The sequence below is a fragment of the Natator depressus genome, chromosome 1 (genome assembly GCF_965152275.1).
Source record: "Natator depressus isolate rNatDep1 chromosome 1, rNatDep2.hap1, whole genome shotgun sequence".
Classification (NCBI taxonomy): Eukaryota; Metazoa; Chordata; order Testudines; family Cheloniidae; genus Natator; species Natator depressus.
The window spans coordinates 249123353-249135214 of NC_134234.1; positions in this window are offsets into that span (position 1 = coordinate 249123353).

An 11862-nucleotide genomic window follows, 5' to 3' on the forward strand; every position below is an offset into this window, starting at 1 on the left:
AGTCCCAAGCAGCCACACTGAGCAAAGCCTCCACAAGCTGAAAGTGAGGCTTAAAATGTGAAGCAGAGCAGCTCAGAAGCAGGCAATGGAAGGGAGCAGACTGCTGCTCTGAGGGCAAGTACAGCCCAGGAGCTCATTGCCTGAGACCTGACAACGAAGACCTGAGCAAACCTACAAAGGAGAGGCAGGCGACTGATTGATTGTGCAGGTCATAGACTTTATTTGAGACTATTTGATTTACTCTGTGGGGAGAAGGAGACATGGATAGGAAATCATCCAGGGGGTGGCTCTTTCACACCTCAAGGTGCAGAGCATAGCTGCCCACCGTTGGACTCTGGACCAGAGCCCAGTAGAGGGTGGGTCCAGGCTCTCCTACCCCATTCAAAAAAAGATGTGACAACAACAGGAGCCTTCCCCTCAGGGAATAACCTAGCTGGTGAAAACCTTGATCGTTCAAGGACCCAGACCCCAAAGTGCCCCTGTTAAAGGGAAGGACGGAAAACCCTGAGAGCTACAGGGGACAGGGAGTTGTGAAGGACAGGACTGTATTTTCAACAGGGAGACCACCTGCCACACACCAACCTGACCACTAGGTGGCACTGTTGGTGGTTGCTCACCTTCTACAAGCAGCTATATGCATAACCCAGACATGGAAGTTAGTTATTATTCTAGGAATAAAATTAATCTGCATGGATAGTTGTGAGGTTGTGCAATCGCCATTGTGCGTCAAAGGGCTTAAGCAGACCTAAGTGCAGGCCACTGCCCTTAACCCATTGGCCCTGCCCTAAAACATCCTTTTGTTACTACTCACTGAGGGCCTATGAGGTGGTTTCTCTGGAGATTTTGGCAAAAGCAGGACTCTTCCCATTTTCCCCATCTGCCGGCTGGTTTGCTGGCATGTGCAATGGTCAGAAAAAGTTAACATTTCATTTTAATATATATTTCACAGTGTATTCCCACTGAAAAGTGGTTCTATTCCTTTTGGACTAGTTGGCTATGCAAATAAGGGTACTAGTGTTCCTTTCATAAACTTTTCAGTCTCAAAAAAAGAGCATTATGAATAAGAAGTTCTGAGGACACTTACTTTTATGAGAAACCTGAAAATCTGAAGATACTTCTTTTCTTTTGATGCTCTTTTTTGTGTCTACTCTCCAGCTATAGTCTTTGATTCAACATGTAAGAACTAGTAGCCATAGTTCCTGAACAGAAAGTGCTTCCAAATATTCATTAAGACATTGATGCTAATTTCTGTACATTCCACATACACAAAGCTCGGTGGCCAAGATTGCTAGTTGGAATGGCCTCATACTTAATGTTTTACTCATGATGTCTCTGACTTGAGGAGGCAGGATACCCTTGTCTGGCCCTGATAAATGTTGCTGAACGATTCTTATCTGTGTATCTTCATTGGGAGTATTACAAAGATTCACCATTTGGACATCTAGACGTGCATTGAGTGATATGTAGGACAGATCAGAACAGAGAGTAGTCATGATAAATTTGCAGTTAGGTGGTAATGTAGTGGATAACTAGAAATAATCTTTTACCTAGTAAAAAAATTTAGAGAAAGAAATATATATTTAAACAATAATTGCAAAGCTATACTGATGAACTGGCTCTTTGCAAACTTAGCTTAATACAGCCTCACAGTCAGGTGCAGATGATGCAATGCATTCTGCTGGTGATGTGCCCTATTCACGCACAGTTATTTAGCCCCTTCTTATGCAACTTTCTCATATTTTCTTAAGAGAGTTATGGCAAATATAATAAAAATACTCCTTAGAAGTAATAGGCTACAATCAATTTGCCTCAGTCGTCATTGCCTGAATTAAAAGGCACAATACATGAGGTTTAATGGGAGAGCAATCTTACAGTCCACTAGGGTGTGCTGCCATCCCACAAATACCTCACAGCTGATGTCACAGCATATTCTATGCTCAAGTGTTCAAATCAAGTGTAGGCTTTTTGTTAGAGAAGTAAAGATTGGGGCTAAGGGACAACGGAAGCATAAAAATGAACCTGTGGTTATTTCTAGCCAGAGACGCTTCAGAACTAAAATGTAAGAATTTTCCACTAGCGATACTTTCGACAAGCAACATTTTGGTAAATGGATGGGTGTGAAAAGAAATCTTTCTTCCAACCGAGCATGTCATCATTACTCCATTATTCCCACACCAAACTATCTACTGATACAATAAAAAAGGCAATTAATCTCTGAGTTAATTGCTCTTGAAGAGAGAAAACTGAAATTAAACGTAAAATAAAGACTGTAAAAGTCAAGTATGTGCTCTCAGGCTCTTCTAGTTCAAAGAGCAAGTGCTATGTGTCTCACTGGAAAGCCATAGATTTCACTCTCTAGTGCCTGTGGCTGATTTTTCCAATAATTTACACTGATGTAAATCAGGAGTAACCCTACGGAAGTTAATGGAGCTACACTGATCTAAAACTAGTGTAAATGAGAGGAGAATTAAGCCCCCTATTTTTAGCCTTTGTAGTTTGTGAGATATCAGACTTTAAACCTATCACTGGCTCAGGACTGTATATAGCCCATCCTAGCTCTTAGGGCAAAGATTTTTCTGTGGGGAGGAGGAGAAGGACTTTTTTAAATGGCAGTCTTTTTAAACTGTTCAAGGTTTTACAATGTTAGAATAAGTTCTGGTGTAAAGGGTGTGGTAAGCAGACTGCAGGTGAACTGATCAAAGGACCAGGATAAATGCCATTTGTCTATCACATGACTACTGTAATTACTTGGTTTTCCAGGTCCTGTGGACCCCACCCCTTTAGGCTGGGGGGGGGATCCTTTAGCAGTGGGCAGGTTTGCCTGCCCACTTCCTGGATCCCAATAAGGCTACTCTGCTGTACCCAACTGGTCTGAGTCTATCACAATATATATATATATATATGAGTGTGTGTATGTTAACTGAATGTATTATGTTCTTCCCACAATTCTGTTCAGCCATGTCAAGTATCCCACAACACTTTTTTTTCTATCACATGACTATTACCACCATATATGTGATACATATTCTTATATAATGTATGTGAGCCTGGTCAAGAAGAGAACAATGTGGGAGTGTGACGGAGCATACCTACCCTACACCAGCTCCAAGAGGGCTTCGCCCGCCCACTTCCTGGATCCCAATAAGACCAGCTCCAAGAGGGCTTCACCCGCCCACTTCCTGGATCCCAATAAGGACCAGCTCCAAGAGGGTTAACTCTGCTTTGCAGGCTGAGGAAGCCCCACCCCTCTGACCTTGCTGGGCAGGCTCATCCTGGAGGCAGCCTATAAAAGGTAGCAGCCCAGGTCAGGCTGGGCAGGCTGCTGGAGTGGAGGGCTACAGGCCATGACTGTGAGATCACAGCTTGCAGCAGTCTAGACAGACTCCAGGCTGCCTGATGTGCCCCAAGAAGGGACTGCATGGGTGGGAGCTTTGCCATTTGAGGACCTCAGAGGAACTGGGGAGCTTTGATGAGGGGGAAAGGGTAAGAAGCAGCCCAGGGGACTTAAACTTTTTGCTGGTGAGTGAACAGGGGAACCCATCAGTGTGTTTTGGGAGGATCCCTGCTGACTTGGTGGTGAGCACCCCCACCACTGCCAGGGCCCTGGCTGGGACTTGAAGGAGCAGGGAGGGCCTGAGTCCCCTTGCTTGGGGTTCCACACACCCCTGAGTGGTGCCCCCACTCCCCCCAACAGTGGTAGGCCAGCTTTATGGATGCTGGCCATTGAGCATGCTGCCCTGAGTGGTAGGGTGACCTTATTCATGCCAGCCACTAGGCCATACTACCATGTTTATAGCAGAGGTCATTGCATAAGAACTAACTGGCTGCAGTAAAGCCTTTTCCCTTCTTTTGGACCACATGTGACCTGACTCCCTGTGATGGAGTGTACCTACCCTGTGACAGGGAAAGACTTTAAAATTTCAAACATGGGGAAAGCAGTTCAGGGATTGAGGTATCAATAATAATGAAAATGGATAAATCTCACATGATAACATTGGTAACAGTCCCCGCTAGGAGTCCTGTCTTCACAGCCTTTGGTAGTTGTGCAGCAGCAAACACAATAGAGTAAAAGACATGATAAAGGTTCTAATGCTATTGTGTGTTTCTAGCCTTTAAAAGCTTTCCATCAAAAGAGAACTTTTAAAGAAATTGTTTTATTGTTACTTCATTATCCCAACACCACTCCTAACCCTCAGTTGTCTCTGTTCGTCCACCTGTTATAGCCTGTTTACCACCTATGCTGTAAGCTCTCTGGGGCAGGGTCTTTCTGTCCCAAACTGTCTTGCAGGTGACATTTTAACCTTCACTAATATTTGCTATATTTATAATTAAAGCAAGCAACTATGTAATGCCACATCTGTGTTGTGCTATACAAATAATAAGCTAGCTCCTCAGCTAGTGTAAATTGGCATAGTTCCACTGACTCCAACTGAGCTCTGCTGATTTATACCAGCTGAAGGTCTGACCAAGTTTGTGTAGATACCATGTAGAAATAGTGCTTCCGTTGCAATAGCTGCAGTTGCCAATCTGGATAAACAAAAACAGAAGTGATACTATTAAGCAATAAGAAGCACTCTTTGAGCCAAATTCTCTGCTGGTGCAAATGGGCCAAGCATCATTTAAGTCAATGGAGCTGCGCTGATTTACACGAGCAGCGAACGTAGCTGGTTTTCTTTTCGGTCTCCTCCTGAACTAAGGCCGCAATCCAGCAAAGTACTTAGGTACATGCTTTGCTTTAAGTATGTCCATGGTCTCACTGACTTCTACGTTAAGCATGCACCTAAGTGCTTTGTTGGTGCGAGGCCCTAAAGGAATTAATAAAAAAAATGGCCAAGCTGTTGTGGAGCCAAAACGACTTTGCAGCAGATGCTACATCTTGTGTGTTTGCCGTGGTTGTCCGGTTTGACCTAAAATCTTTCAGTTATAGAGGATAGAAAATCTGATCTCTCAACTCATTTGAGAGAAATGATATTCTTTGTTACGTGTGCTCTCACTCTCTTGCACTACAGCATGACTGTAACATATTTCTGCAGGTGTAGATAACCAGCAATACCAAAACGTAAAGACTTTTTTTTTTTTTTTTTTTAAAACTTTGCGTTGTGCAGTTAATGTATCTGTACTACAGTTATTCCCCTAGGTAGAATTTATCTAAACCTCACAAGTTTTACCTTCTGTGTTGAAAGACCATTCATTCCAGTCAGTTCATCTATTCCAGGGGTGGCCAAACTGTGACTCGTGAGCTGCATGCGGCTCTTTTACAGTTAAAGTGCAGCTCGCAGAGCCCCCCATTCTCTGCCTACCAGACTGGGGAAGAGAACTTAGGGCTTCTGCCCTGCAATGGGGTGGTGGGACTTCTACCAGAGATGACTGATGCCTGCTGAGTGTGGGGGAGGCACAATTTAGAGGTTCAGCCCCCCCCAAAAGCTTGAGTCACACACCCCAGGCACATTCCCTTCTTACCCTCATGGGCCCCCCCCGCAGCTCCCAGATGTTAGCTCTGAAGGGAGGGGCCACTGCTTTAGCTCCCAGAGACAAGCAGCAGCAGAAGCTCTCCCTCAGCTCCCAGCTGTTAGCTGCCTCTCCCCATGGCTACAGCTCTTAGCTTGCTGGCTCCAGCAGTTGCTGTGCAGGGAGAGGGCCCAGCAGCACATGTGACTGAGCGGGGCCAGCAAACTCTGGCAAAAATGGGGGGGAGGCATGTGATCCCACGTGCCTGCCCCAACATGTTGCTTCTGGCTTCTGCCCAGTATGGAAGGAGGTTTCAGGGCTTCAGCCCCATGGGTGCACCTGCTGGGGCTTGGGACTTCAGCAGAAACAGGGTTTTAGCCCTGAACCCTGGCAGACACATCCCACAGGGCTGAATCCCCAAGGCCCTCCTCCCCACAGGGCTGAAGCCCCAAGCATTGGCAGGCACGCCCTGACTCTCAAATATCTGAAGATTGTTGTATGCGGCTCAGAGGGTCAGTAAGTTTAGCCACCCCTGATCTATTCCATTCCATCTATTACATGTACACATGGCATTAAGCTGATAGATGCCATGAAGACTTCAGCATATACTAGGGTTGCCATCTTTCTAATTGCTGGTAACCAGACCCCACCCCTGCCCTGCCTCTTCCCCTGAGGCCCCACTTCTTCTCTGCCTCTCCCCTGCCAAGACCCCACCCCCATCGCTTGCTCCTCTTCCTCCTTCCCCACCTTGCTCACTGGATTGTCTCAAGGAGCCTGCCTGCAGGTAGGAGGCGGCCTTGGCTGAGCAGGGGCTGGCACAGATTAAATGACCCAGTGCCTCCTCCCACCCTGTGGTAACCAGACTTCTTTGGTTTGGGTGCCATGCACGGCTCAAGCAGCAGCACAACGTTCCAGGGACATTCCTCTGGCAGCTGCAGGGCCTTAACCAGGGCGGGGTGAGCAGAGCAGCTGCCTAAGGTGCAAAGCAGGGTGGGAGAGGTTGAAAAATGAGGCAGACAAAAAAAACTATAGGGGGTAGAGCCCTGCAATGGGACTGGGATTCCGCATGTCCTGTTACCATACCAAGCCAGGCACCCAGCTCTGTAAGCAGCACCCCCACCAGCAGCAGCACAGAAATAAGAGTGGTATGGTAATCAGACCCGTGGGATCCCAGTCCTGTGGCAGTGCTCTTTTTCTTTTTCATCCACCCCGTTTTGCACCCTCCCTTGCTTTGCACCCTGGGCAGCTGCCCTGCTCACCCTGCCCTGGTTATGGCCCTGATGGATACAAGTGTGTTGAAAATTAAGAAAATTTATTTATTTTTTTTACTTTCATAACTCATGTACCAAGCCCAGAGGTGCTGGAGCTATGAACTGCCAACCCTGATCCACAGTAAGCCCCAGCACAAATTCAGCACTGCCTATGTCTTATACAATTGTCAAAAGAATACTTGCTTTACAGAAATAATTTAAATAAATCTTCAAACTGAAGACTATCACATTTCAATACACTTCATTTTGGTAATGCCTGGAAAGTGATTGAGTCATCACCTGAGAGAGAATGTTCATGTTCATTTTGAATGTCACTAGTGACAAATGTATCCAAGATCTCAAACTGCCTTCTATTCATCAGAGGGCAAAGATAACTTATACCGCTTTGCAGCAAAAGCTTCATAAGAGCGTTCAAGACTGTGTTCATGACTTAAGGAATAAAAGAAACCATTAGAAAAGGTTTGCTAAACTTTGAAGACTAGTTTAAGCAAAATCTCTTAAGAGATCAAATTTCCTTTTGGACTTAGCGCACACTTTCTTATATATTGTCTTTGTACTATACACTACAATGGAACATTGAAGTTCACTTTCATTAATGTGCAAACAATATAATCTAAGTAAAGCAATTAACACTTAGTTATACTGTACTTCAGATTATGCCATGACCTCTACATGAACAGGACAAAGCCTAGCTTTTTTTGATTTCCTAACTTTTTCAAATGTTTTCTAACAAACAATAATTCTACTTTTATGTAATTATCAGAGTTGGGTAAATGCACTTTTTTGCAAAACCAAGTTTTTGCAAACTTCATCTGGTTTCTTGGTTTAGCTAATCCAATAATAGAGTTGGTTTGGATCTGGGTTCCATTTTAACTCAACCCCTGAAAATCAGAGGGATTGAGATGAATGTTTCCAATTTCCTATATCTCAGAAGAATAAGCTGCAAAACTCCCATAAAACTTGTTACAAATAAAATTTTATTCACAGGTGTATAGGTGCCACTTTATTCTGCTCTGAGTTCCCATCTCCTTCAGATATCTGTATGTACTCCCACTGCATTTGTACTCTTTATTTAGGAAACATTTAGAAAACTCAACCCTGAAAGTGTGTTTTTTAACAGAGTTCTAGGAATGTCGTACTTCTTTTGTTCAAATTTCTGAATAACATATTTTCAGGCTTCAAAGCAGGAAAGTTTCAATTACATCAGACCAGTCTTTGAAAACTCTCTCCACATTCACACAGCTCTCTAAGATCTGACAGGTAGTCCTTTATTTATGATTCTGGCTTTGAGCTCTCTTAATCTTAATTTTTCATAGTCACCTTCACATGCCTGCTGGAAAAATATTCTTCCCTCTTCATCTGCAGCATTCAATAGTTTGTCATCAGTGTAGCAATAACCTCTGAAGTAAAAATATTGAAACTGCAAATCATTCAGAAAAGCTGCATGGATTATTTCCATCTCAGGCTGCAGTGTTGGCTTCCTTCATGAAGAACCCAAGGATAACCATTCTTTGCTGCAAAATAGAGTGTTTTCTACTTTAGATAAACTTTTGAATGTCAGGTGGACAAGGAGGTAAGGACATTGAGTTTTCAGGATGAAACTTGCCATATGTCTGGCCCAGCATGCAAAGAAAGAAGAGTGAGTTTGTTATGTAGTCCAGACAAAGCTTTAGCTGTTGACAGACTAGACAGGAATGTTTTGTGAAGTCTTGAGCAGGATGGATTTTGTACCTCTTCTGTTGACCATCTCCGATAAATAGCTTTGAAATATGTCACTCGTGAAGTGCAGAGTTTATTAAGTCAAGGGAAAATGTTGTTTGCCAAGTAATCTTTCTCTTGGAAGTCCTTTATTGTTGAACATATATAAGGCTGAATAGATGACAGTGTGTGAAATGAAAACCATGGTCTTCTCTTTTTTCACTTAAGCACTCTGGGGTATGGGACATTTCCAATGTCTTATTCATATGCAAAAAAGGACTTCAGGTATATTGTAGTTCAACACTTTTCAACTTCCAGTGCTTCTAAAACATTAAAGCAGGGAAACATGGAGACACCAGGCTGCCAGCCTTTCTTTGCTCTGAGTCAGTACTGAGCCAATATCCCAGCATGGGTTTAGGAGACACTCTACCGCAGGCAGATCCAACTTTCAGGTTACGCATATATGGATCCCTATTAGAGACAACTGCACCTGCATTTCCCCTTGTGGTCCAGCAAGGGCACCCACTCTAGGCTCCAGGCTTCCCCAGCTGTCACCCCATTTCTCTTGTGTAAAGACACATGTTTCTCTCCCTTGTCCTAATTGGAATATTTCCAGGCTCCACAGTTCCCAGACTACATTTTGATATCCCCAGCAAAAGACAGACTGCCAGAGCTGTAACTAGACATTTTAATGGCCCGGGATGAGCAAGCATATTTACTCCCCCTGCTGAGTTTTTTTCAGCAATTCTTTGCCCCATTTTTCCGCTCCTGCAGCTTTGCGCCTTGGGCATCTGCCCTGCTCGCCCTACCCTGCTTATGGCCCTGCAGCCTGCCTAACCAGGCCTACTTCTCTGAGACAGTACAGAATGTAATTGCCAGTTAAGCTACCACACAGCTCTTTCTAAGAGAGCATATTTATTCTCAAGGTAAAAGCATTACAGAGAAAACATAGTAAAACAATAAAAACCTACATGCATGCTAATAAGATTACCAGAAATAACCCCAACTTCAAAAAGGATTCCAGCCAGTGTATAATCCTTCACACCCCCCACAAGGATTTTTTGTGGTCACATGTTCATAACAGCTTTCACTCAGAATAATAAAAGACTAGGCTAAGTCCTTCCAACCCATCTGGCCCCCTGTGCACAGATGGTCCTGTCCATTCCTTGGATCAGCAAGTTCTGAGCCAGTTTTTAACTCAGGCTATTTAACCAAGAGTCCTCTCTTTATCTGTTAGTCCCTGGATAAGCTACTTTGAACCAATATATGCAAGCCTCTGTCCAGGTGGTGGTAACTCCTAGGCAAATTTACTCAGGTTGTAATATCTTCTAACTACTGCCCCCCACTGTTCTTTGTTCCTGGAGGGCTGTAGTCCCTCCCCCATTTTTTATTTTTAAAACAGTGAACTCCTAAAATACTTGAATTTAATTCAAAAGGATTTATGATATTGTCCTATCTGTCACAGTCATTCAAGCTCCTCTGACACTTTTAACACACTAACCCTATGTTATGACCTAATTGCAATTTGTGTGTACTCTGCCCCAAAAACACCCTGCAGTTTCTGTTAGTGACCCTGTTGTAGGGTTGCTAACCCTCCTGCTTGGCCCAGGAGTCTCCTGGAATCACGCTGTCTCCCAGTGTTTTCCACTGAATGCATCCGATGAAGTGAGCTGTAGCTTACGAAAGCTTATGCTCAAATAAATTTGTTAGTCTCTAAGGTGCCCCAAGTACTCCTTTTCTTTTTGTGAATACAGACTAACATGGCTGCAACTCTGAAAACTCTCCCAAAGGCTACTTCAGCCAAAACGGGAGATTTTTGGGCACTAAAAGTCTGGTGCAGCAATGGAGCTAAGGCAGGCTCCCTTACCTGCCTTGGCTCTGCACCACTCCCAGAAGCAACCAGAACCATCCCTGCCAGAGCCTGCCCCAGCCCAGAACCTGCACCCAAACTCCCTCCCAGAGCCTGCACCCCCTCCCGCATCCCAACCCCCTGCCCCAGCCTGGTGAAAGTGAGTGAGGGTAGGGGAAAGCAAGCAACAGAGGGAGGGGGGATGGAGTGAGTGGGGGCAGGGCCTCAGAGAAGGGGCGGGACAGGGGCTTGGCCTCAGGGAAGGGCGGGGGCATGGGTCTTTAGGTTTGCACAATTAGACTCCTGGCAGCCCTACAGTGTTGTCTTGCACTTTGTGGCCCAGAGCAAGATTAAAGTGGGGAGGGGGTGTACAGGGTTCACACACATTCAAGCTTATGCAAGACTCCTACTGTGATGATGACTCCTGTCACAGGGAGCCAGCTGCTACACCCAGTGGACAGGTAGAGTGGGCCACTCTCCAGGATTGTCCTGGAGTCTCCAGAAATTAAAGATTTATATTAAAGCTTATGTGGTGATGAAACCTCCAGGAATATAGGAAACCCTAGCCATATAGGGTACAAAAGGCAGGGGCTACGGGAATGTCACTGCTTTGGAGTGGCAGACGTCAAGAGCACATTTCAAAGGGATCTAGGAGCCCAATGATGCAGCTGAGGGCACTTTCACTGGCTTTATGTGCCTAAATACCTTTAAAAATCTGGCCCTAAACTACTGCAGAAGTTGGGGGCCGTGGCCTCTGTGGCCCAGCCAGAGCAACCAGCGCTGCGGGTCTGCCCTCGCCCTCCAGGCACGCCCAGAGTCAACGACAATGCAGAGGCTACAGCTACCAGCAAGCCAGGGGCGTTCTGCCAGCCCATGATGAAGACACGCAGGCACTATGACGTAGGACTACAACTCCCAGCATGCAGCGCGTCCGCAGCTCGCTGAACTACGATTCCCCTCATCCAATGCGGCGCCAGTACGCCAGTCCCAGCGCACAGTCCCGGAGCGCTGCATGCTGGGAGTTGTGGTCTAAGAGGTATCCGGGAACACGCTCCCCACTCCACACTCCCTATGGCGGGAGCACCTTCCCTAGCCCTACCCTCGTCCGGCGGCAGCATTGTTTGCCAGCAGCCCCGCGCGTATTGGCCTCCGTCACGCATGTCTCACCCGCTCCTCTATAGCTGCCTCTGCTGAGGTTGTACCTGCCGGAAGTAAACGTTGCCGTAGTAACTGTCTCTAGGGCAAACATTCTAGGCGCCCCGGAAATGCTTTGGATTGATCCGGCCATGTGGAGACTTTTATCGCTTTACACCCAGCTCTCATTCGTGCGGGAGTCACATAGCCGCGGAGTCGAACATTTCCGAGTATTTAATTAAAAAAAATAAATAAAAGGCAGGCTGATTAAGCTAGCTATTAAAAATGATTGGCCGACTCCTCCTACCAATGACCAATCAGAGGTAGCCACGCTCCGGCCGCAGGAAGCCGCACATGGAAGGCTCTGATTGGCAAGGACCGGACCCCGCCCCACCCCTCGGGGCTCTTCATTGGCTCTGTGTTTGGCGTGGTGCGCTCTGATTGGTGGCTGGCTGAGCGCTT